We start from the raw sequence: 24,648 nt of genomic DNA on the forward strand, positions 1-24,648 counted from the left end.
TGTTGACAACTTGTGGACACTGAAGGGGGAAAAAACAACCTTCCATGCAGAGGGAACTAACAAGTACTTGGTGTTGATAGACCTCTGTCCACCCTTTTCTCATTGCCTAGATACAGATACTTATTGTCCCAGGTGGGCTCCCATAGTCTAGTTTGTATTTTAGTCTCTGACTAACAGGGGCAAGTGATTAGCTGCCACAATCACCCTTAAGAGAAGCTGCTGTTGCAAGGGGTAATTGAATGTTATCCTGGTAAAACAAAGGGGAACAAGATGTGATAGCCATATCATTTTGAAATAGGCTCTACACACAGGCTATTCATCCTCCCCTAAGGGCCTCAGCTTTGTTAGAACAAGATTATGAACTCCCCCTTCTGAAGAAGCTTCATCATTTTCCACATATTTCCCATTGGTCATGGGTAGGCAGGATCAATAAAGATATAATCCAAGAGACAGCTGCAAAGACAAAGGTTCCTAATGAATTCCAGCCCAGACAGTCAGTCCAAACATGCAACCTGTCAGCTGGGAATTTGCACAGAGCCATCACTCCAACACGCCTAGAATTTCCCCATGGAGGAGGAGGGGAAAGAGCTGGATGAGAGAAAGCATCAGATGTTTCATGTTCTGCCTTTTTTAGTACAGCATTATCCCCAGTTCACTTCCTACACTAGCCGGTGTCATCTTTGAAGGAAAGCAAAGCATGGCAAAGGAGGGGAATGGAGGACAACAAACAGACTGAGCAAGAAGGGAAATATTTGTACGAAGCACAATGGGGAAAGCTCTAGATTTGTGACTTTGATCAGCGCCAGATGCTTATTGCTGAGGGGTGGAGGGGACAAAGAAATCAACCTCATGGGCTTTTGAACTTCACTGAAGGCAGTGTTTTCTGAAGCAACTTTAAAGGTACCTGTATTCCTCAGTGAGGCTCTATATGTCTCTACAGTGGTGCAGAGTTTCAATAAAAGTGAAATGTCAAGACAAATTTTGGAGGTCCCAAGGAGGGATGGGGAAGAAATTTGCTTGGTGTGTATTTTAACATGGACTTACGTAAAACACATTTCCTGAAGTGATAAGCACACTAAAAGCTATCTTTCAAAACTCACACTTCTCACATTTTGTGATGAAGTTCCCCAACCAAAAAGTGTGTACAAATAGTGCATACATTAGTGAAAATAGCATATAATGCTGTGTTGCATTGGGGTACATTGTTTGCAAAACATGTATAATAGGCATGATTGTATACAAAAATGCATAAGTTTAGAGAATTACATCCAAAAATGCAGGTAAATTGCCTGTGGACTTTTTAAAAGAAAAATCACACAATGCTGAGGAAATGAGTCAGACTGAAGAGAAGGTTGGAATAATGAGAAACAGAGAGAAAGTAAAATTGATAGCCACCCCATAAATGGAGAGAAAAGGCACCAACGTCAGCCGCCACCATGCTTACAGAGAGAAGGCCTTTGATCTCTCTGTTTGGAATCATATCCAGGTATCAAATCCTGGCATCCAATGAAATGTGGCCATGTTTTAGAAGGAATGTTCAATGTATGAGTGGCTGAGTCAATGAAAGAGGAAGCATCAACAGCTTCTTGTGCATTATGAGTAATTAGGTTTTTTTAGGGGAGACTGTTTGAGCACCATGGGGGTATTGATGGACACACTGGCACCCATGGGTGCCATGCTGGCAACCCCTGATCTAGATTATCTAATTGTAATATGGAACTTATCTATGTTTACTAAATTGCTTTGCCTTGTTTGAATGTATTTGTATGCTTCACATCAGATCATTTTCAGTTGTATGCATTTTGATAATAAGTTAGTGATTGTTGTGGTCTGCTTTGGGCACAATCTGCTGTGGAAAAGAGACATATAAATAAACCTAAACTTCATTAAGGGAAGTGGGGAAGGCAGACCCTGTATTGGGGGATAGTGATAGTTTAGTGGTAGGTCACATGTTTTATGATGTGTAAAACGCCTGTCAAAAATCCCAGCTAGTTGTTCCAATGATGAGCTATATGGGCCAGTTGTATAACAATACATAACACAGCTTTTTACAATCCTAATTCTAAGATGAATCATGCAACACAAAGGGGAACATGAAGCATCTTTCTGGCCTGGGGACCAAGGATTATTTTTCCATGGCCAGAGCTTATCACTGTCATCTGTAGGAGATCTCTGTGTCCACTCTAGGTTATATTTTCCTATGAGATGGGCAGCAAACTAATACCTCTATTATTTCTGCACTGGTGCTTTCAGTAAAGGTCCCAGTAATAAATGACTTCTCCAATAAGGAACTTTGTGCTCACCCTCTCTCTCTCTCTCTCTCTCTCTCTCTCTCTGTGTGTGTGTGTGTGTGTGTGTTTAGTACCTCTGCAAATCAGATCTCCCACTGCGGAGTTTACAAAGGATGTTACTTATGGTGATGGATAACAGGGATTGATAAATACACTGTTGCAGTTTGTATGGACCTAATGGAAGCCTTCAACTCTGAGAGCCACAAGTCCAGCTATGCAAGCACTCTGGTCTGAGTGACTTCAGTGATCACTTGGTTAAATGAGTGGACATTATGGTGGGGAAGGGAAAGGAGAGGGAAGGGAAGCGTTGCATTGCATTGCAGAGCAAATATCTTTTGTTTCATTCATAAACAGACACGCACATCTGTAGCATATCAACAGAAAAATTAGGCTCAAGTTGCACCCACTCTTTGAGACCTTTCCAGCCAAGCCCTGTAAAGAACACACCTGTATCTGTGATATTATCATGCTCTCAGTGCAAAAACTGCACCTAGAGAGACCCACAAACTCTTGTCAGCTAACACACAACACAACTGTAATGAGCACATTGAAGGGACCAGACTCTTCCCTGAGTAGCTCTGAAGCCCAGTCATTTGAAGTAAATCTCTGATTTGGTAGCATCTAGATACCTGACACGACCCCGCTGCAGCACAGAACATTTTGTTTGACATGTACCGACTGCAGCTGGTGCAGCCCTTAATGCCCCTTTGTCATCTCAACTGATGCCTAAGTGGCCCTAATAGGAAACAGGTTGCCCAGTGGCTTCTCCTTGCCGTCTCTGATTGCTGCAAAATAACATATTATACGGCGGCGGCAGCTGTCCTCTGCCGTCTGGAAATCCTGTATAAAACACTTTACAAGGTTCATTTTCCTCACATGGTCATTACTCTCACTCCACGGTGGCTTCTGTAGAACAAGCTCAGTTGGCTGAACCCCTTTTCACACACCAGCACGGGCATTTATTTGCATTCATGTTTGAAAGGAACATGTACAAGTTTATAAAGCCAAGCCAGGGAGCTTTCTGTGCCAGCTCCCTGCTGCCAAATGGTGGCCTAGGAACCAGTAGGAATATACATATATTCACACATATACACACACACAGCACGCAAATACACACACATATCCACAATCAAAAGAAGGTTTGGAGATTTCTGCTTAAAATCTTGCACTCTCTTAGATCAGGCTATAACCAATAAAGGTAAAGCGACCCCTGACCGTTAGGTCCAGTCACGGACGACTCTGGGGTTGTGGTGCTCATCTCGCTTTACTGGCTGAGGGAGCTGGCATACAGCTTCCAGGTCATGTGGCCAGCATGACTAAGCCACTTCTGGCGAACCAGAGCTGCGCATGGAAACGCCGTTTACCTTCCCAATGGAACATGCATATACCAAATGTACGTGGCAAGCAACATCAACACCATCATTTCAAAAAGTGGAGCAGTTGAGATGAAGTAAAGGAAGTGAATGGAGGCCATACAGCCATTCCATCAGGCTATAGGAAAGCAAGAGAAATGGGATTCCAGGTTCTCGCCATTGGTTCCACCGAAATACCAGCAACTTTTAGCTTATCCTCTGCTTGAACTCTTTCTATTCCACCTGGTTGTTCCAAGAACTCTGTAACGAAGAAATACTGCTTGGGATTTGTTTCCATCTCCTCCCTCCTAATCCTCTTTCCTTTTGTTTCAATTTTTTATTTTTATTTTTAATATCCTGCTTTTCATCATGCCTGGATCTCAAAACAGCTTGTACCTGTTTTCCAGTGATTTCCCTTGAACCATCACTCCTACAGCTTGCTGCAACGGAACAAGCCCTTTTTTGCTTGAAATATTTAAGAAGCTTCACTGTCGGGACTGTGCTTGAAGAACGGGGGCGGGTGCAGAATAACCTCAGCCTGGAAGTTAAGAATGTGAAGCAAATGAAACCGAGGGTGGTGGTTGGTTTTTTTTTTGTTGTTGGGTTTTTTTGGAATGGAAACGCTTGGGCGGCTTTAACTAGAGCTGTCACGGTTTGTAAATGAGCTGCTGCTCCAATTTTTATTAACAAATGGCTTCCATAATAAACATGATTTCTCTCAGGAGCTTGCAGATGAGGTACCACGGACCAAGATGAATTGCTGTAAATGCGCAGCCTCCCAGGGGAAAAGCGCCATGCCATATATAAAATATATGGATGTGTGCGCAGCCCTGCACATGCCGCCACACGAGATTATACACAAACGCGCACCTCTCCATAAATACTTCCAGCCTTTTCTCTCCCTCTCTGTCTCTCTCTCTCTGCATTCACGCCACAGATGAAGCCACGGCTCATTTTGCCAAGCTGTCACTCACCGTTGTGTTCATTACGAGGAAATGAACTCCATTCCCAAGCATCCCAGAGACAGAGAGTAATTGGGTTCTCTGAAGCCTTTTCACTTAATTTACTCAAGTTGTATTTATTTCTTACAGAATTAGTTTTTTAGCAGCTGACGGACAGGGCATCAGAAAAAAAAATGAAGCCAAATGGTGGGATAATAAACTCAGATGGGGGGGAACCAACATTTCACTTTCTCTCGCTCCCAATCCCTTGCTTTTTTGGCTCCCGTCTTGCTACCTTTCCCACCATGGATCCCCGAAACAAAGAGGGGGACACTTTTGCCAGATGATGTTCATGAACAAGATGTCATGGTTGCAAGGCAAATGCAACAGTCAGTTAATGCCGACCTTCTCCCAAGCCAGTCTTTGGTGTAGCACAGGGGTGGGGAACCTCAGGCCCAGAGACCTGATGTGACCTTCCAAGCCTCACCATCTGGCCCTCAGAACTCTCCCCAAAGAGTTTTGTGCTTCACACCCCTGAGTGTTTTTGCCTGGATGGAATGTGTCCTTGAAAACTGATGATGCCTTTTGCTGGTCTGGATAGGAGGACAGAGCAGCCGGTGAGTGTGTGTAGGAACTAGCCTACTGTAAGGTAAAGGTAAAGGGACCCCTGACCATTAGGTCCAGTCATGGCTGACTCTGGGGTTGCAGTGCTCATCTCGCTTTATTGGTCGAGGGAGCCGGCATACAGTTTTCGGGTCATGTAGCCAGCATGACTAAGCCGCTTCTGGCGATCCAGAGCAGCGCATGGAAACGCCATTTATCTTCTCGCCGCAGCGGTACCAATTTATCTACTTGCACTTTGACGTGCTTTCGAACTGCTAGGTTGGCAGGAGCAGGGACCGAGCAACGGGAGCTCACCCCATTGCGGGGATTCGAACTACCGACCTTCTGATCGGCAAGTCCTAGGCTCTGTGGTTTAACCCACAGTGCCACCCACGTCCCTACTGCACAAAGCTAAAATTTACATATGTTCTTCCACCCACATTTGCCTATGGTTCTGCCCACCACTGGCATGTGACCCTTGGAAGGCTGCCCAGAAAGGAAGATGGCCATCATGCTGAACCAACTTGGTACTGTGAGCCAGCCAGAGAAGGGAGCTTTAGTTCTTTCAGGATGTGCCTATCCAGTGGCCTATTTTAGGAATAAGTGTGACATGACGATACACAAAGTTTATGGAGCATGACCTAAAAGTTGACTGGGCAAGGATCGTCTATCGCTTGATTTGGCCTCTACATCATTAAGAAGCCGCCAATATAACCAGAGGCGGACCTAGCTGCTCTGGCACCTGGAGCGGCGTACATGCTGTACACCCAGGGGTGGGGCCATGGGGCGGGGCGAGTGTCCCAGGAGATGAGATGCCCGGGGGGGGGAGTGAGCTGCCCATGGTGGGCTGCTTCCTGGGTGAGTGGGGGCACCGCACCACTTTGCCAGCAGCCTTCCTCCCTTCCCTCTTCCTTTTGACAGCTTGGAGGAGACTCTCCCCCCCCCCCAGGAAGCAGCCCAGGAGTGGAGGGCAATGACACACCGCCCTCCCACGACTCCCAAGCCTCCCCCGAGCTGTCAAAATGAAGGGAGATGGGGGAAAGGCCACCGAAAAGACGGTGCAGCTCCACCCCTTCCCCCGATGGCTCGGGGTAGACTTGGGAGTCACAGGTGGGCAACACGCTGAATGTCACCCCCCTCAGTGATGACACCCGGGGCAGACCGCTCCCACCGCCCCCCTTCCTCCACCCCTGGCTATAATAAAGGTTTAAAGACATTTACTATTAAACCACATACAAACCATGGTTCAGGATCCTAGTCAGTAACTTGATATTAATCTGTAGCTCCCCTTGAGCAATGTAACAGGGAACTGAAGCTTAATTTAACCAGGATCAGCTTACTGAGGAAGGGAGAAGGGGAGGAGCAAAGGAGCGGGAGCATGTAGCTCCGACACTCATTCCTGCCTTGCTAACCTATTGTTTTGCAAGCATGGAATGTACACCTGAACAGGGTAAACAACTTAAGGCACTTCTGTGCTAGCAAGAATGCTGAACGTCAGAATACTCATTGTTTAACCCTGGTTACTTAGGAAGTCTTAAAACTGCCTCTGCTGTTCTTTCTTAAACCATCCTCAGACAGAGGGAGGGAAGCAGCTGCATATTAATAATAATACGCTCCCCATCTGACTGGGCTGCCCCAGCCACTCTGGGAGTCTTCCAGCAAAATAAAAAACACCATAAAATATCAAAATTAAAAAACAAAAACTTCCCTATACAGGGCTGCCTTCAGATGTCTTCTAAAAGCTATATAGTTGTTTATCTGTTTGACATCTGATGCGAGGGTGTTCCACAGAGTGAGTGCCGCTACCAAGTAGGCCCTCTGGCATGTCACTAGAAATTAGACAAGCCACGCTTCGGGATGGCCCCTTCCATGCACTGTAACAGTCCTTAGATTTCCACTGGCAAAACAAAACAAAAACTCAGGGCAACAATGCAGCCAAAGGGAAAGACAAAGGCCTGGCTAAAGAGGTGCATCTCAGCCAAATGTTGAAAAGCGCACAAGGATGGAGCGAGATGCACCCTGGAGGAGAATTTAATCCACAACCTGGGATCCTCTCATGTGCCACTGTTGCTCAGACCATGGAGGGTCCCAGCACTGCCAATACGGTCTCCCTTGCTGATCTTAACACCCAGGAAGGTCAATGTAGGAAGTGGTTCTCTGCCTGATAAATAACTAAAATTTCCATATGCATTCAGGTGGTTGGATGGATCATGGAACCAACATGTTCCCCATATTTTCCGTCTCTTGGGAGAAAATGTGGGAAGTCTCCTGTGGAAGAAGGCTTCGTGCCAGACCACAGCTCACAATATGCTTTCTGCCACATCAAATGGACTCAAGGAGGCTTACAATCATGTATGAGGATGAAACAAAGAAATACATTCAGCGGCGAAAAGGACACTAATCAGAGACATTATTACAGGATTCTAAACCAAGCTGTGTTTCAGGATGTCTTCATTCCCCCACTTCTTAAAAGAAAATAGAATCACAGAAGCCCTGCGCTGCACTGGAAAGTGGTGCAATGTAGCTTAATAAAGGTTTTCAAGCACGTTGGACTCCCTGGATGAAAGGTGTGATTGAAGTCCAGAAGACATCCAGCACAGGAGCAGGAACTAAATTCTGCTGCCAAAATGTCCCACCTTCTCCCAGCAGGAGGGAGGGCATTGCTTCCGGCATTCTAATTAAAAACCCGTTATCTTTTCCCCAGCAGGCAGGGGCTGAATTTCATGGGCACAATGCAAGCTTCCTACGTTTCCAATAGCATGCCAGTCAGGCCTTTGCAGTTGGGAAAACTGTGCCCTTGAATTTGACTCCCTGACACACACTAGCAAGGCAGGGAAAACAGCAATATGAGAAAGGCGTTTATAGTTACAACCTGAAAGATCCAGTACCATATCATGAAAGGATATTGCTAGAGAATTTCACACACAAAGTGGGAAGGAAGATTTACTTAGTGGAGTCGGTGAGATCCTAAGTAACATGATGAAAAAGCCATACCTAGGGAAAGATGACAACTCACTATGGGAAAAGTTAATTTGAGTAGACAATTTGCCACGATATCAGTGATTTAACAACCTGAGTAAAACATCCTCCATTGCTTCCTTGTCCCGCAATGGAAGGTGGGTAGCTAGGATGAGACAATAATGTGTATAGAACAGAGATATGGGAGAAACTTGAAAGTTTCCAATCACATTGAAAGGCAAGCCTACCAAATTCACACTTCATAGAACAATGTACAAACTGAAGCAAAATAAGTTGACATTTGTGCCGCTCCGAACTGTGTAATGTAGTTCTCCAGGCAAACAATGTGCACAAAACCTCATACACTTTGTAAAGTACCCATTAAAAAATGCATTCTGGTAGGGAAAACTGCATACAAAACTGTGTATATTAGGGGAAAGTTTAAGTAAAAAGTTAATGAATTGTCCCTATGACAGAAAGAAAGAAAGAAAGAAAGAAAGAAAGAAAGAAAGAAAGAAAGAAAGAAAGAAAGATTGCAAACAGATGTGGAAATGGGTAGAAATGAACTTAAAGCTGGAAAAATGATATGCTGAAACTGGAATTGACAGATCCGCCCATCCTTAGTGCCTTTGAGGATTTATTTTGTAATGCTTCTTGTGTCATCCGATGCATAACTTCTGTCCAGCAGGCAAACAGTAATGCATGTGATATTCCATGCAATACATTGTTAGGCAACCACACCACTGCTGACTTTCTACCTACGTATCTGCTTTTGTAGCTTAGTGTGTTAGTTTTCTTGGGAGCTCAGTATTTCTTGATCGTTATTGGTTTTATTATCTGAGTGGACTGGAATCCGGTGCATATGGCACAAACAGACTCAGCACCCGTTCTTCCATCAATCACGGGCCCATTCAGTCCATTAGGTATCAATCAGTTCTAGCATATTGGCTCAGTGCAGACAAAGACCAGCCGCTGACCCGGGGTCAGGGGCTGGAGAAAATGCCTGCATGTTTGACTCAGCCCATGGCATTATAAATTATGTAGTGATTTTCATCCATTATTCAGCATAATTTATCTGCAATATTTAGATCAGCAGTTTGTGAGCAGAATGAAAGCAACAACAATTTCCTAACCCTTTAAAGAGCATGATTGGAAAAAGTAAACTAAAATGTTGGGCAGAAATATTGGAATGAAGAAGTCTGCAATCCTAACTATGTCTACTCAGAAGTAAATCCCATTTAATTCAAAGGGTCTTATTCCCAAGTAAGTGGGGTTAGGATTTCAGCATATTTATCAAACATGGGCTACAAAATAACAGCTTATTAGGGAATAGTTGCTGCCATCATTCAATTTTTAGGGCGATGTATTTATAAAGGGTTGTAGCCAATGTAGCAATAAGCTAAAGTCCCTTAGCAGTAAACTTGTTCCACTCATGAAATGTTTTGCGTCAGTGGGAAGTTGTGCAAAAGACTGAATAAGAAGGTTGTTGATAACTTTGCTGAACAATAGATTGTGCAATCTGTTGTGCAATAAGTTTCTGCTACCACAACTTTGTTGCACAAGATGAAAACTCACTCATCCGCTGGTGGATAAAGAATGTTGGCTATAGCCCATAGTGTGTTGACTTCACTGAGGTTCCAATACCTTGGTGTTTGCATACACAAATCTTCAAAAGTAATGCACCACTAAAGTTGAGCTATCATAGAACTGAAGAGTTTGGAAGTGGCCACAAGGGTCATCTAGTCCAACCCTGTGCAATGCAGGAATCTTTTGCCAAATGTGGTGTTCAAAGCCACAGTGCTGAGACTTACAATTCCAGGCTCTACTGACTGAGCTATTTGAGCTGTCTTAAGAGCAAAAACTCTGGGTCAGCCAGCAAATGGATAGAACCCCACCCTGAGCTCTGGGTAGTTAGCAGAAGACAATGTCAGAGTTTTGAGGAGGGAGTTGCAGGATTGCAGCTGGCCATGATGTAAGCTGCGTGGGGGGCGGGGTGTGGAATTGCAATTTGCAAGTGATGGGAAGTTGGAGAGCACAATGTGGGCTGACAGAATCCTAGGGAGAAGCAAGAACTTCAGGGAGTATAATGCTTCGTTTTTAGAATGTTCTTTGCTTTGTTATTACTTTTCAGTTGTGCTTCTGTTTGCCTCCCTGGGCTGCTTTGGGAGGAAGGGTGGGATACAAATTAAATTAATAACAATAATAAATAATTCAGCTCCCAATTGTCAAGTCCTTACCTTGCCCCACACCTGACATCACACACGACATCAGGTGTGGGCCAGGGGGGTATGGTTTGAGGGAAACAGCATTGTGGAGTCATATGCAGGGTCTAATGAAGAATGGTACTGGGGAGCATAGTATGCATTACACAGAGCCTTGGTTGGCAAGGCTTGCTGTTTGATATTCAAATATAGATCTGCTTTAGAAAATGTTATGGGGCTGGGGAGGGGGTCAGCTCCAAAGAAAATTCCAGCCTGTTGTTTCCAGCCTTTCCTTCATCAATTCTCCTCTCTAAGATATGCAGAAAGTGAACTCATGCTGAGCTGTACTCCACAGGCCTCCTGCCAGTTTTGGTCCAGACAAAGCTCCCTTTCATTCCTCCCATGAATCATACTACCTACCAACAAGAAAGGCAGCACGAGCTTGATTCTTAGAAGCAAATACAACGTGAGATGTGGCTGTCACTGTAATAATGGCCAGTGGAAGTGTTGCAGAGAGGGGGGGAGGGAGGGAGGCACCCAGATGTTGCCAACTCCAGTGGCAGTGCAGGAGTGTTGATGGCCATCTGCAAAAGAGTTGGTGATGGGGTCAGGAAAATAACAGGAAAGCTCCCAGGCTCACACCAGCAGATGACAACCTGACCTTTTCTCCAGTGCTGTATTACAAAGCCCAGTTTAGAAAACAAGTCTGAGGCAGGGAAGTGGCAAATATTATGGAGACCAGTTTGGAAAACAAAGCATCCTACCAATGGGGTGGGAATTTCCCATTCATTTACAGAATCCAAAGCACTGAAAGGACATGGTCCTTTCTTCGGCCATCCTAAAAAGAAAGGCAGCAACAGCAGATGTTTGGCCAACCTTTATGTGAAAACCTCCCTAACCATCTATCTCGGCAACAAAAGAAGAGAGGCTGCTAAATAGCAGTTCCACAGCATCCCTTTGTAGAGAATCTGGGGAAGGGGAGAGAATGAGCAAACCAGCCCTTTGGGGGCTGTGCAAACTGGCTCACCTCCCAGTTTTTGTGAGTTCCAAATAACCATTCATGAGAGGCCCAGTTCAGATGCTTGGCAGCCCTCCCCACATTGCTGTTGGGAAAGCATTGGGTTACAACCTGTGTGGGTGAAGGGCGATTGGGGAGGTTGCTGCACATTTGAAAGAGGCTAGAAGGGCTAAATCCACAATATACATTTAAAGCACAATGATACCACTTTAAGAGTCATGACTTCCCCCAAAGAATCCTGGGAAATGTAGTTGTTTAAGGGTGCTGAGAGTTGTTAGGAGACACCCCCCAATCCCCTCAGAGAACTACAATTCACAGAGTTCCCTGTGAAGAAGGATTGAGCATTCCTAGAGCATTCTGAGCTCTAGGAAGGGGATAGTGGTCTCCTAGCAACTCTCACCACCCTTCACAAACTACAGCTCTCAGAATTCTTTGGGGGAAAGCCATGACTATTAAAGTGTTATCATAGTGCTTTAAATACAGAGTGTGGATGCAACCAAAGACTATCATATTGCTGTAGTATCTGCCCCTCTGATCTCAAAACCCCATGCTGTTATTAATTAGAATCTCCTTGTGAGGCAGGAAAAGAGTTCCCAATGAGTTTGACACAACAGCAGAACTGCATTCTGGGCTTTCGGAGATAGTAAGGGGGCAGGGGGATATGCAGTGCAGTGGGAACATTTTACAGAGGAAAACAGGGCTGTTATTATCCAGCAGAATCAATAAAAGTTCCGTTTCGTCTTCTTCAATTCTGCAGGGAATCGTTGGGACTGGTTATGAAGAACTAGTTTTGTCTTCGGCAGAAAAGATGTTTCTGTTGGCTGATTATTAAGACACCTGAGGCTCTCAGGAAAACATAACAGAGCACGCTGATATACACATGGTTTTTCTTCCTAATGTCTGCCATGCTGGAGAACACAGAAGGCAGAGAGTTGCATGCTAACCTATGCAATGTCAAGCCACTGAAACCAGCAATGGCCATCTTGCAAAGCTAAATAAACCAAACCTGAGTCCACTATTAACAGCCTATGTGAGATGGCCAGACCTGGCCGACTCTCTGGATAAAAAGAAAAAAGAAGCAGCTCATGTTATTGTCAGAGATAATTCGGTCCACAAACAGCTCCTGTTTTTCATGCCATTAGCCCTGGAGTGGGAGAGAGTTGGGGAGAAGGCAGCAGGCAATTCCTTTGCAAAAATCCTTCTCTTCTCCCTCAAAGCATTGAAATTGAAAATGTGAAAGTCCAACTTTCGATAACCTTGCAGCTGCTCTGATTCTGCTGGCTGGAAGGTAGTGTAAGAGTCTCAGTCCAAGTAAGTAACAAAGTTGCACAGATCCCAATTCGAGCTCCACACACCCCGTACTACCACGCTAATGGGAATAATTCATCTGGACTTTACAGAAGCTAATACAATGATTGTGGAGGAGGAAGAGGAGGAAGAGAAGGAAAGGAAAGGAAAATGTGCTGGCTTACACAGTTCACACCATCACTACGACCCTTTGGGATGCCGCTGCTGCATGTGGGATTGGCTGCAGACCACAATGTCCTGGAGCAACTCATTACACTGCCTGCCACAAAGGGCATTTGTTCTCTTGTTCAGCCATTTTTCAAGCTGTCACTGCTGACTCCATAATGGCTTACTGGAGGCCCCTGGACTTCAGATAATCCCAGAGGTGGAGGCGCCAAAGGAAATTTGCTGGACTTGAGCATTGCCAATAAACCGATACAAACAGCCTGCAGGGAGGGATACGCTAAACTGAAATCAGGGATGGCCAACCAACAGATTGATGAGGCTTTGCTCCATGGGCTTCTCTCCCCCGCCCACTACCACCACATTGTTATAGCTTCATGCCCAGAAACCTATAGATGCTCCATTTCAAACTATTAGATTGTCTTCCACTCCAATCCAAACACTTGTGTCTTCTCGCTTACTACAGCACTGGCTCTCTCCCAGCCCCTGCCAAATTCTGAAAAAACAAAGCTGAGTCGTTGTTCTTGTTGGTGGTGGTTTTTTTGGTGTGTGTGTGTGTGTTTAATTGACTAGGAGGACCAGATGGTTCCATAAAATGTAAATAGATCCATAAAAATAAAAATGAAACACTCCAAATAATGAACTTTTGATTTATGTGGCCCAGGGAGGATTCAGCTGAGATGCATTTTTACCTGGGTGATTTGTCATCATGGCTATTTTGGTAAGGCTAAAATCCTCAGTGACTTCACACTGGGGGTTTTCATAAGCCTTATTTTTCCTAGTGACATTTAACCAGCTCGAGCACCCTTGTGGAACTGGAAAAGTATGTTTCTGGTAATTTTTGTGACAGTGTTTGTAATTCAAGAACCCCTTAAAAGTCTGCACCACGCACACAGGCACACAATGGTCAAGACGATTATGAATGCCTCTGGAGAAACTTTGTGGTTTCTTTATATACTGGTTATTGTCTGAGAAGAATTATGGTTCTTAATGACTTGCAAATCTACAGGATTCATTTGTTGTTTTATTTATTCATGGGATTTCTTATCTGTCCTTCACCATAAGGTCATCATAAGGCAGACTGCAACAATACAATAATACACTACTAAAAAAGTAAAAAAAATAAATTGAACATGTGCTATATAAATAGTTTGAACTAAGAATAAAAAGGCCTCTGTTTAAAAAAATGGGGGGGGGGGAGACCTCCGCCATGAACCCACCAAGTGGCCTCCTGCAAATAACTCTTCTGTCTGCCACAGGCACCTATCTGCAATATGGAGATAATAATACTGTCCTACATTATAGGGTTCTAAGGATTGCATGCCAAGGTGTCAGCCACCTGTCACCCTGTCTCTGTAGTAATAGGCAGACATAACACAATGCTCTGGGGTCAAACAAGGCCACGACTTTATTGATTACAGATGTCAGAGGTTTGGCATAGGCACTGAGTACAACCATTGACTTCCAGCCTGCCTACCAGAAGTCGATCTGACAGCAGGGGAGTCCTATGACTTACATCAAATAGAAACACCCACACGGGATGGCTGTCTTGAGGAGTGACATGCCCCTAGACCCCACCTGGGCATCTGAACAGAAGCAACTTCTCACAGATCTCTTTAGTAAGATGCCCTTTTTCTTGGAAGGGCAGGCAGAGCTACAACCTCCCCTCCAGTCAAGACTTAAGCTTACCCAAAGCCTAAACCCCCAAAGATGTGACGAATGCCATGCGTTAGTCAAAACCACCAGCCTGGCCCTGAATATGGTGGTCAATGAAGTCTACAACAAGGACAAGCAAAAATTAAAGCTTAAAAGAAGTTTAAAACAAAGGGCGGAATGGAGGGAAATTTGGCAAAGAGCACTGGACCTGGGTAGGTTGGTTTTTATACCCAGGGAGTGGCCCCAAGGGAAGCCTGCATGCTCCATTGGGCCCACCCCCAGAGAGCTGCTGCCTCCAGACCTGTCCACCATTGGCCAATCTGTGTGCAAGCCTGAATTTGATGCCATGGCCAGCAAGACGAGCAGCTAGGTGTCCTCACAGGCTGGGAGGCCCAGCGCCTCTAGTCTGTAGTGGATTGTGATATGTGGTGCCAGTGCCAGGCCACAACACCACCACACCATGATGGTAAGTGGACCAATAAATTCATGTCAGTTCATAATGATGTGTAACACCAACTCAATCATACTGTGTGATTGTTTGTTCTAGTGAATTTTTTAACGCCGTGACTCATCCATGATCCACATGAAGGGCAAAGATGCTTCAAAGGAGCTTGCCCAGGGAGTGAAAATTGGCAACCTATTTTCTTCTGATAAAGACAATGGAATGGTGTAATTGCACCATCATAAATATCAGTTTACTAAACTATTCTGTGCTCTGGGAGGAGAATGGGCAATCATAATAACATTGAAAAGCTAGATGATTTCATAACATTTAACTTGGTTGCATGGAACCTACATGCCTGCATTTCTTAGTGCTAAAGCTTAAAAAAGGGAGCATGGGTGGCGGGGATACAGTAGGAGAAACAGCATGTATAAGCTTATATTTACTGTACCAAAAGGTAGCAGTATTTCCACTAGACAAACAGTTGTTGTTTTTTCCACGCAATATCAGAAAGTACAGTAGAACACCACATAAGCACAGCAATCAACTGGATCTCTCTTGCCCTTGGATCAGAACAGTTGCTTCTTTTGCCACATTCCCAATTACCTGTTAGGATCCTTAGGATGCCACGTTCCCTGAGTTCATCTTTAGAACACTACTCACTTGAACAGAAACTTTAGAAATCCATCTACAACTCAGTATTTACAGATGATGCAATGATATTTGCTTAGATAAAAGAACCGAGGGGAAATTCAGAATAACTGAAATTTCAATGAGCAGACAAAATTCAGGGTCAGGTAAGTACAAGGTAAGGTGTGCACTAGGAGAAGCAGTTTCCTTTATTTGTATTGATGGGGTAAGTCAAATTTAACCGGCAAGTACCCAGAAATTATCATCTAGGTGTCACTGAGGTATGCAGCTCTCTGGAAAACTGTAAACAGCAGGACAATGATCAAAGAGGCAGTAGTTGTGCATTAGGGGAGTGAAAGAAAACAATGCTTACATTATATAACTATTATACAAATCAAGGGCAAACACACCTACACAGCTGAGTGTTCTGTTGACGGTGGGTCAGAAGCAGACAGAGCATTAAGTGGGACAAGGCATGTGTTGAGAACAATCACATAATACAAACATTCCAGTCTCTTACAAAAAACAGAGTGAAGCTGCTATTGCTGTTTAGCTATTGTTAATTTGTCCATTGGTATTATGGTTATTTACAATGACTTTCTTGAAATGTCAGCATTCTGTTGCACTTTGGCCCTCCAGAGTGGTAGGGCAGTGGCACTCACCTGTCTTCTCAGTTGCTGAGTAGCTGATGATTATACCTGGAAGGAAAGGAGTAGAGACAAGGCAGCGGGGAGGTTAGCATTGTGTAAGTACAACAGGCAGGAGCACCTGACTGGTTCCTGCTGCTGTGTTTGCCGCATGCTGACCTCCCCACTGCCTTGCCCCTTCCCTCTCTCCTTGCCAGTAAGAATCATATAAATGAGGGGACCCTGAGGATCATCTAGTCCCATCCCCTGCAATGCAGGAATATGCAGTTGTCCCATACGGGGATCGAACCTGCAACCTTGGCATTAGCACCACACTCTAACCAACTGAGCTATCTAGCAGCAACTAAGCTGCTGGAAGGTCAGGTGTGTTCCCCACTGTTGGCTACTGGTCTGGAGAGCAATATTTGGCTCTTGTTCCTGAATTTCCTCACCTCTGGTTTATACAAAAATATATCCTGGGATGAAAGAAGTAATGCAAGGATAGTATAAGAGAACATAAAAGGGGGAATGCTCTCATTCCGAGACCGGGGTCAGACCCTGTTAGGCTTCCAGAGCCTGAAATACACCAATGAAGTCATCACCATATGCTAATGACTAAGATGCTCGTATTCACCTAGTTCAAATTCTGGATTGATTTTCTGAGCATCTGGAAGATTTTCTGAGCATCTGGGAGATTGACAGAAACCATTGTCTCTCCTCCTTTATGTTCTGCTTTAAATGTCCAAACAGGTTTTCGGCACTGGTGTCCTGCAATGTCTTATAAAATTTCACGGCTGCTGTTCTTGTATATCGAAGACGCAAGAAAACACAGCCACTAACTGGTGTGATTCTTCATGAAGTCCCTTGCAAATGACAATCTTAGTTAAGGAAAAGGAACAAGTAAGGGCATTAGAGAACTGATGTATATGGAGGCCTGTGATTCACAGCCACAGTCTGCCACCACTCATAAGTAAGGGCATATGGGAAGGGCAATCTCAGCACATTTGCAAACAGATTTAATAATAAGAGGCTGTCTGACTTGATGTGTCGGGCTGTCTGCAAGCAGCACAAAAGCATGCAACACACTGTGACACGGTGCAAAGAAACTCAAGGTGATGTACTTAGCTTCCCTCTGTTTCAAGGCAACACAGAAATTCTTCTCAGTCCTTGCCTTTCTGAATTTCGTAAATGGCTGCCCAAGCAATGTTTTTTTGTGTGTGCTTCAGTAAAAAATATACACAACTTATGTCATTCAGCTGGAGATTGGCATTCCCCACAGATGTGCCTTCTTGTCCACCACCTATTCCTCTTGCACTTAATTGTCATGGTGTCATGGGTAATTGTCATGGTGTTCTCTACATGCTGCGCACTACAACTCATGTGAACTCCTGATTACTGTCCATGCTGTCTGGGGCTGATGAGAATTGTAGTCTCAAACATCTGGAGAGGACCATATTGGCTAATGGTCCCGACCTAAACAAAAGGGTTAGGGTGTATGATGCAGCAGATATGTGGTTGCTGGAGAAAATGGTCTCCCCATCCTAGAGGGCTATAGAAAGCTTCCTTACAGCAAGTCAGATCATTGGTCCATCTAGCGCAATATTATGTCACCATGGTTTCAGGCAGGGAAAATTTTCAGCTGTACCTGGAGGTGCTAGGGATGGAGTCTGGGAACTTCTGTAACCATGTGGTTCTTCCTCAGCTAGTCATGGTTCAGAATTGGGGCTCTTAATGGCAAATGTGTGTGTGTGTGTGTGTGCAGTGGCGTAGCGTGGGTTGTCAGCACCCGGGGCAAGGCAAGTAATTTGCGCCCCCTAACCCGTGGATTTTAGCACTGATTTTAGCACTGCGAGTGCGAGCGCGCCCCCCCCAGATGTTGCGCCCGGTGCAGCCCGCCCCCCTGCACCCCCATGCTACGCCACTGTGTGTGTGTGTGTGTGTGTGTGTGTGAGAGAGAGAGAGAGAGAGAGAGAGAGAGAGAAATTTATGAGCTGACTCTATCTTCAACAGAGCTTGACCCTCATTCATAACAACTTCACCAGGACGCAACTTCTTGCCTTTGCATGGGAAGGTGTCGCTAAGGACCTCCCTGCCAGGGCTTACCCTACCATGAGGCAGCCACAAGTGCTGAGGGGCAGAGCTATAGGTGTATTGTGGCTTTACCTATGCCCCTGAAGCTAGCACGGGCACTGAGGTGGGTAGAGGGCACTCTCCCATTAGCAATGCTTAAGTAAGAATGAACTGCCTCCTTGGTCACCTTTTGTACATGGAATGACAGTGGATGCCATTCTCTCCCTTGCCTCAGGCAGCAAACTAACTTGGTCTCACACTTGACTCTATGAAGTCTCCATTACTCTCTTCATTTTTAGGGCACTGAATGTTGCCAAGGCAGTATCCCAGACAGAAGGGAAATGTAGTTCTCCAGGACTCACAAATCATTATTATGGGCACCAGGCATCCTTGAAACCGTATTTCCCCTGGTTCCCCATGGCTTGCCCTGCTCAATTCCAAGTCGCACCTACAGGAGCTTGCCCATTACAGTGGTACCTCGGGTTACGTATGCTTCAGGTTACATACGCTTCAGGTTACATACTCCACTAACCCAGAAATAGTGCTTCAGGTGAAGAACTTTGCTTCAGGATGAGAACAGAAATCGTGCTCCAGCGGCGCAATGGCAGCATTAGCTAAAGTGGTGCTTCAGGTTAAGAACAGATTCAGGTTAAGTACGGACCTCCGGAACGAATTAAGTACTTAACCTGAGGTACCACTGTACTATCTTTAATTGCAAATGAGAGGGATTGAACTTTGGGTATTGTACCTCAAGCGCCAGAGTGGTGTAGTGCTCAATTCAGAGGTAGTCCATACAATCCTAAGTAGGGATGAAGAGGCTCAATTTTGTTTGCTTTTTAATGAGAAACTACCTAATTGACACTAGAATCAATATGTGAGCTGACGCACAGCAATCTTTCAAAATTTGCATTTCTCTGAATTTTGCAATATGTACAAAAATGAATATTTGCGGGGGGGATAGCATGCATAAAAATGTATATGTGAAAATTACATATGAAACTGTTTTATTAGGGGGAATCATTTGCAAAATGTGTATATTAATAAAAACTACATAAAATGTTTTTATTAGGGGAAAAATACCGTAGATTCCAGCGTATTAGGCGACTGGGCGTATTAGACAACCCCCCAAATTGGCAGCTGCAATTTGGGGGTTTGTCTTATAAGCCCAGTCACCTAATACACTAGGCAGCTCCGTGCCGGGAGAAAGACGCCCAGCGCGGAGCGGAGCCTCCCGCCGGATGCTGCTGCTTCCGAAGCAGCAGTGGGTGGGCTCCGCTCCACGCCGCCCATACCCGGCGTATAAGACGACCCCCAACCTTTTAATCCCTTTTCCGGGGTTAAATAGTCATCTTATACGCCGGAATCTATGATAACTGAAATTCTGGCAACTTTTTATGAGGAGATTTTTTTTAAAAAAAAGAAATTACAAATTACTGCAGAAATGGGGAGAAGTGAAGATTGGAAAAATGAGAAACTAAGAGAAGCTCAGATCGGCAGATCCATACACCCCTCATTCTTAGGCACTTGTGAAGGGCGGCCAGCTACTGCAAATCAGCTTAAAGAGCAGATAGGGAGATATAGAGGAAACCATCACCCCCATTCATCCCATGCAATACCCTTCTTAGCAGGCGTCAATCTTCTCCAACCCCCAGGGCCTTCTCCTGCAGCAAGAGTGTATGACCACTTTTACATCACTGGCTACAAAATCAGATTGTGCCATCTTCACAGTTCTGCACAAAAATTGCTTGCTGTTCATGTTAGAATTGTTGCCTTCTTGTTCAAGCAGGAAGAACATGGGTGGATTCTAGAGCAGTAGGCTTTGACTTCATCACCCTGTGACTGCACAGACTTGATCAAAGAATCATTGAAGGGGAATGGAATCGCACAATGCTTATGCACCCAGCAGTCATTTTTTTTGTCTGGCGCTTCATGTTATGGTGCAGGTAGGCAGCAAAGAAGGAGGTGGGCTTGATGCCCCTGGTAAATGTTAATGGCACATTGCTTAAAATGACAACTGCTGTCAACAGATACATGCAGCCGGGAAGAGGTTAAATGTCAAGAGAGAAATTGTGTATTAACCTCCCCCACCAATAAAAACATTACTTACAAAATGACACTTTTTAAAAGAGAGATTGAATGATTCTGAGATCAACATTTGACATTTCAAAACATGTAAACATCTGGTAACAGCTGCCACTGGGGATAGCGAAATAACTCATCCAGTGCTGATTGCTACTATATCTCTGTCTCTAAGGAGAAAAAGTAAGGGAAATATTTATATCAAGTAATGGCCTGCTGAAAGTCTGCAATATTTGGAAGTGTAGGAGGGAAATCACGAACACTGTCAGATCGTCACAAACATGATTTTCCCTTCACTTCTCATAATTTGGGCACAGTTCAAAACAGTAGGGAATTCAGATTTCAAGTCTGTTCCCTGCAGTTCCATTCTGTGTTGGGTGCCAGAACCCCCCGGAATCTAGCCCAATCCAAAATGGGCTGGCCATTGTTCCAGTCCTTGCTGTGGGATTCCCAAAACCTCACTCCAACTTTCACATTACATTATGTACTCCTCTCTGTTTCCCTAAATGCAGGCAGCAGGAAAGGAAGTGCAGAACCTGCTCACAGCCTTCCATGCACCATATCTGCATCCCTCTGGAAAGTCCGCAGTGATGCCACGGCAAGGAATGAACAAGGTTCCTATGTCCCCAGACAGAGAAATGATGTCACTAGCTCATGTCATGCACACTTTACGGAATCTGCAGTATGGATCAAGCAGCAGCAACAACAACAAATGTCTAGGAAATTAATCCAATTACTCTGGATGAACTCTGAAGAAGACTTGGGTTTTATCAGTGTGTGCTGGGAGTATAACTAGGTAGCCAGTGCATTAGTGCTTCAGTGTCTGTTCAGTTATAAACATTCCAGATGAAATTCATGATGTTGTTTCAAGGACTCAACACAACTGCATGATTATATCTGGGTGCAAAACTCAGGGTTCATCCACACTAAGGTTTTGCCCCACAATTTCTAGGCACAAGTCTGGAATTTCCATGTCCATGTCCAAGTACTTTTTTACACACACACACACCACTTTCCCCATGAAAACCTGTTCTTTACCACTGAATTGGAGTGAATGGCAACCTCCGGGGGGGGGGGGGACAAATTGCTGATTGTTCTGATTCAGCGGTCAAGAACAAGTTTCCCTAGGGAAAGTGGCGGGGAAAAGCTCTTGGACACGGACTGGGAAATTGTGGACTTTTTGTCTAGAAAGCATGGGTAAGTGTGGATAAGCCCTCAGTGAGAACCTTATAAAATAAAATTCCTAGTCCTTCCTTAGGGATGTAAAATTGGGGTTGTGAGAATTGACCAAGCTCTGAAGCCAGCAGGATTTTCATCTCCCCTTGGTATGGAAAATGGGTTCTCTTTGCACCAGATTTAAATCCACCCCTTTGCATCCTTCGTGTATGAACAAAGGGATGATTAAAATGTTAACAAATCTAAGTTAAGTGATCTTGTGGATACTCTTAATAACAACCAAGTCTGCAAATGCTGGCTTTTTCTACTTTTTTTAAGTCAACAACCCAACCTGATCCTTCTCCAAATAGGCCCGGCTGCCGTCGAGTGAATAAAATTACCTCTTAATCAAATGCATCATTAAAACTACAGGCATTAGAGCTAGACACTGACAGCTTTATGAGTGAGACATTTAAAGTTAATTAGGATATAGTGCCTTTGTAGCTGGTGTAGCACCGAGGGGGTACTTCAACCAAAGCTAAACAATAGCAGCGTTCAGTTCTCTGTTGCCATCATTGCTGTCCGGGGCCATTTTTGGAGCACCCGGTGTGGTATTCATGCCTACATGAGCACACATTGAGCTAATCCTGCCAAATCCATCTTGGCACCTCTGTCTGCATTCCCTCTAATGCAACCAGCTGGCATCTTCAGCCCAGTGCATCTGGTGGAAATAGCAGGACATTCCCATGCTACAACTTAGGGGAGTTCGAAAAACCCAGCGTGGACATGACACTCGTCCCTGCCCTTGTTTTTGAGGAGCGGAGTGAATTAATGGGGAACAAAGTAGTCTTAACAAGCAAAAGTCATTGATGCAACTCTCTTGAAGTACCTTTAATGGAACCCCTAGATTTGTGGTGCCTGCTGTTCTCTGCGGCAGCTGGCACTTAAGGGCTGTTTATATTGTCAAGGCAATGAATGACAAAATCCATTAGTGTCTGCAGGCAAGCAAGTCATGCTTTCTGGCTAGGGGATGATTTAAACCACTGAATAAGACTTTAAAAAGTGTGCCATGGCAAGAAGCATTGCATCTGTCCTGCTGGAGCATTTCAACAAGAATTATATGATGCTGTTGGCTCCCCCACACCCAAACAGTAGTGAAGCCAAAGTATGCACTGTTTTTCATATTCATCCCAAGTAATGACTGGTGCCCATCAAGAATGATGGGGCAGAATACAGGGAGCCCCAACAATAGGTGGATCTCAAGACTTTGACAGACAGAGCTGGCTGATCTAGCTTTGTCCCCAGCCTTTCCCCCTGCTGAGTTCTACAAGGGCAAGACTAAGACTGGAGAAGGAAGCTGACTGGTTCCTCACCACCACCACTCCCCAGACTGGTTGTAACTAAGGAGGCAGATAGGTAGAAACTGGGTGAAAGAAAATTGAGGTTGGTGGTCTAGTACCCCATTTGCCCAAATTGATCACTCTCTGCTGTTCATCTCTTGAATCTACATCCCTTCCTTCTCTCTGCTTTCCTCCCATTTTAAAATTCAGATTTGCAAGCTCCAGGAGATGCTTGCTTGATGCTGAGAATCTTCTGGATTCTTGTCTCCTGCTGTCCCATTTCCTTTGGCCCATTGCTTACTAAACGTCCATCCATATGCCCCTTTTATTCCTCATTTATGATTATTTGTGCTCTTGATACTGTTGGGGCTGTCACATGCAATCCCACTTTCCGTTCTGTTTGGGAGTGGTCATACTGTTTCACTTTCAATCAGTGCATATCCCATGAATGCCTGCTAAAATCTCATAACTTTTTATTATCACAAATGTTTTAGTTTTATTTTTGTTCTGCTTTTGTTGCACTAGAGCCCCTATGAACAGCTATAAAAGGGAAGCATAATGGAACAAACAAAAGCAGAATACATCTACCCCATATGAACTATTTTTATGCCAAGAGTATGTTGCAGAACATACCCACAATAAAACACCAGTCTGGAGGGGCCCTAAGACCTCTGCATCTGTCATTCCTAGGTCCTTGCCTCCATGATCCATCCATCCTTTGGCCCACATGAATACATCTACCCCTCCCTATAATCTGAGCAGGTCAATCAGAGTCCCTTAGGATATTAGCAGCTTAGCCAATTACATCCCCTCCAACATTTTTGTTCTCAAAATTGAGATATCAGGAGGGGTGTGCCTTCTGGTCTCATGCTCTGGCATTCATCAGCAGGCATGCATGGGAGCTCTGGCACACCCTTGCAGACTCAAGCCAGAGTGAGTGTTTTTTGGTCCAGCGCACTGATGCAAGGAATTGCTCCAAAGCGCCAGACCAAAAAAATGTGACATTCCAAGATCCAAACAGAAGCCAGAATTGGCTTACATGATCTTAAAACAGGACTCTTGAGGGGTATGCAGTTACTACTGCAACTATTTGCTGCCCATGCATAACACTGGAACACTACTAGGAAATCATTGCTAAAGGCTATGCTACTGGCACCATCATGTTCACAACTGCAAGCTCTTGTACGGTAGGTAAAACCTGCAGGTATCCAATCAAGATAATGGGAAATAGGCCTTTGATACATGTGTAGATTATGTCCAATTTGAGAGTGAGATAGTATCAAATGATATCCAGACACCTGCAATGTTATATTCATGTTTGGTGTCAGCACATGGCATCCTCTGGTAGTCTCCCAGCTGTACACACTGCATTAAAGACCTTGTCCTTGCCCTCCTCGGGGTAGGATTGGGTTTATCAGCTGCCACTCAGCTGGTGGCCACCATTTTGTTTTTCCAGAACACTTCATTGTTCCAGCGCATTATGTGGGGAGGGAATTTTTTGTATGGTGGGCACCATTTTCTCTCCCCACAATGCCCCAGGACTGACACAATGTCTGAGGCATTGTGAAGGGAACAAAAAGCAGGTGCTCAGGGGAGCTCTGCTACTTCTTACCACAACAACAACAACTATAAGGTAAACCCTTCTGTGGTGCTCATCTACATGCAATGGAGACACCATTCAAATTTTCCCACAATGCCACAAGACTGACATACTTAAGTTTCATAATATCAAAGATCTGACACAAAAGCCTCATTTTTCACACTTTAAAATTCATATACATATATTTTCACAGCAATTATCTGGTGGAAACTTTCA

The 24,648-nt window shown here is 44.6% G+C and overlaps 1 protein-coding gene across 2 annotated transcripts in view; it reads right to left on the reverse strand.

Moving 5' to 3' along the window:
- Positions 1-24,648, reverse strand: part of LOC310750581 (opioid-binding protein/cell adhesion molecule homolog) — a 731,536-nt gene that overhangs the window by 499,901 nt on the left and 206,987 nt on the right. The gene's annotated exons all lie outside the window — the stretch shown is intronic.

Source organism: Podarcis filfolensis, assembly GCF_964270895.1.
Source record: "Podarcis filfolensis genome assembly, chromosome: 15".
In the NCBI taxonomy this organism is placed as follows: Eukaryota; Metazoa; Chordata; class Lepidosauria; order Squamata; family Lacertidae; genus Podarcis; species Podarcis filfolensis.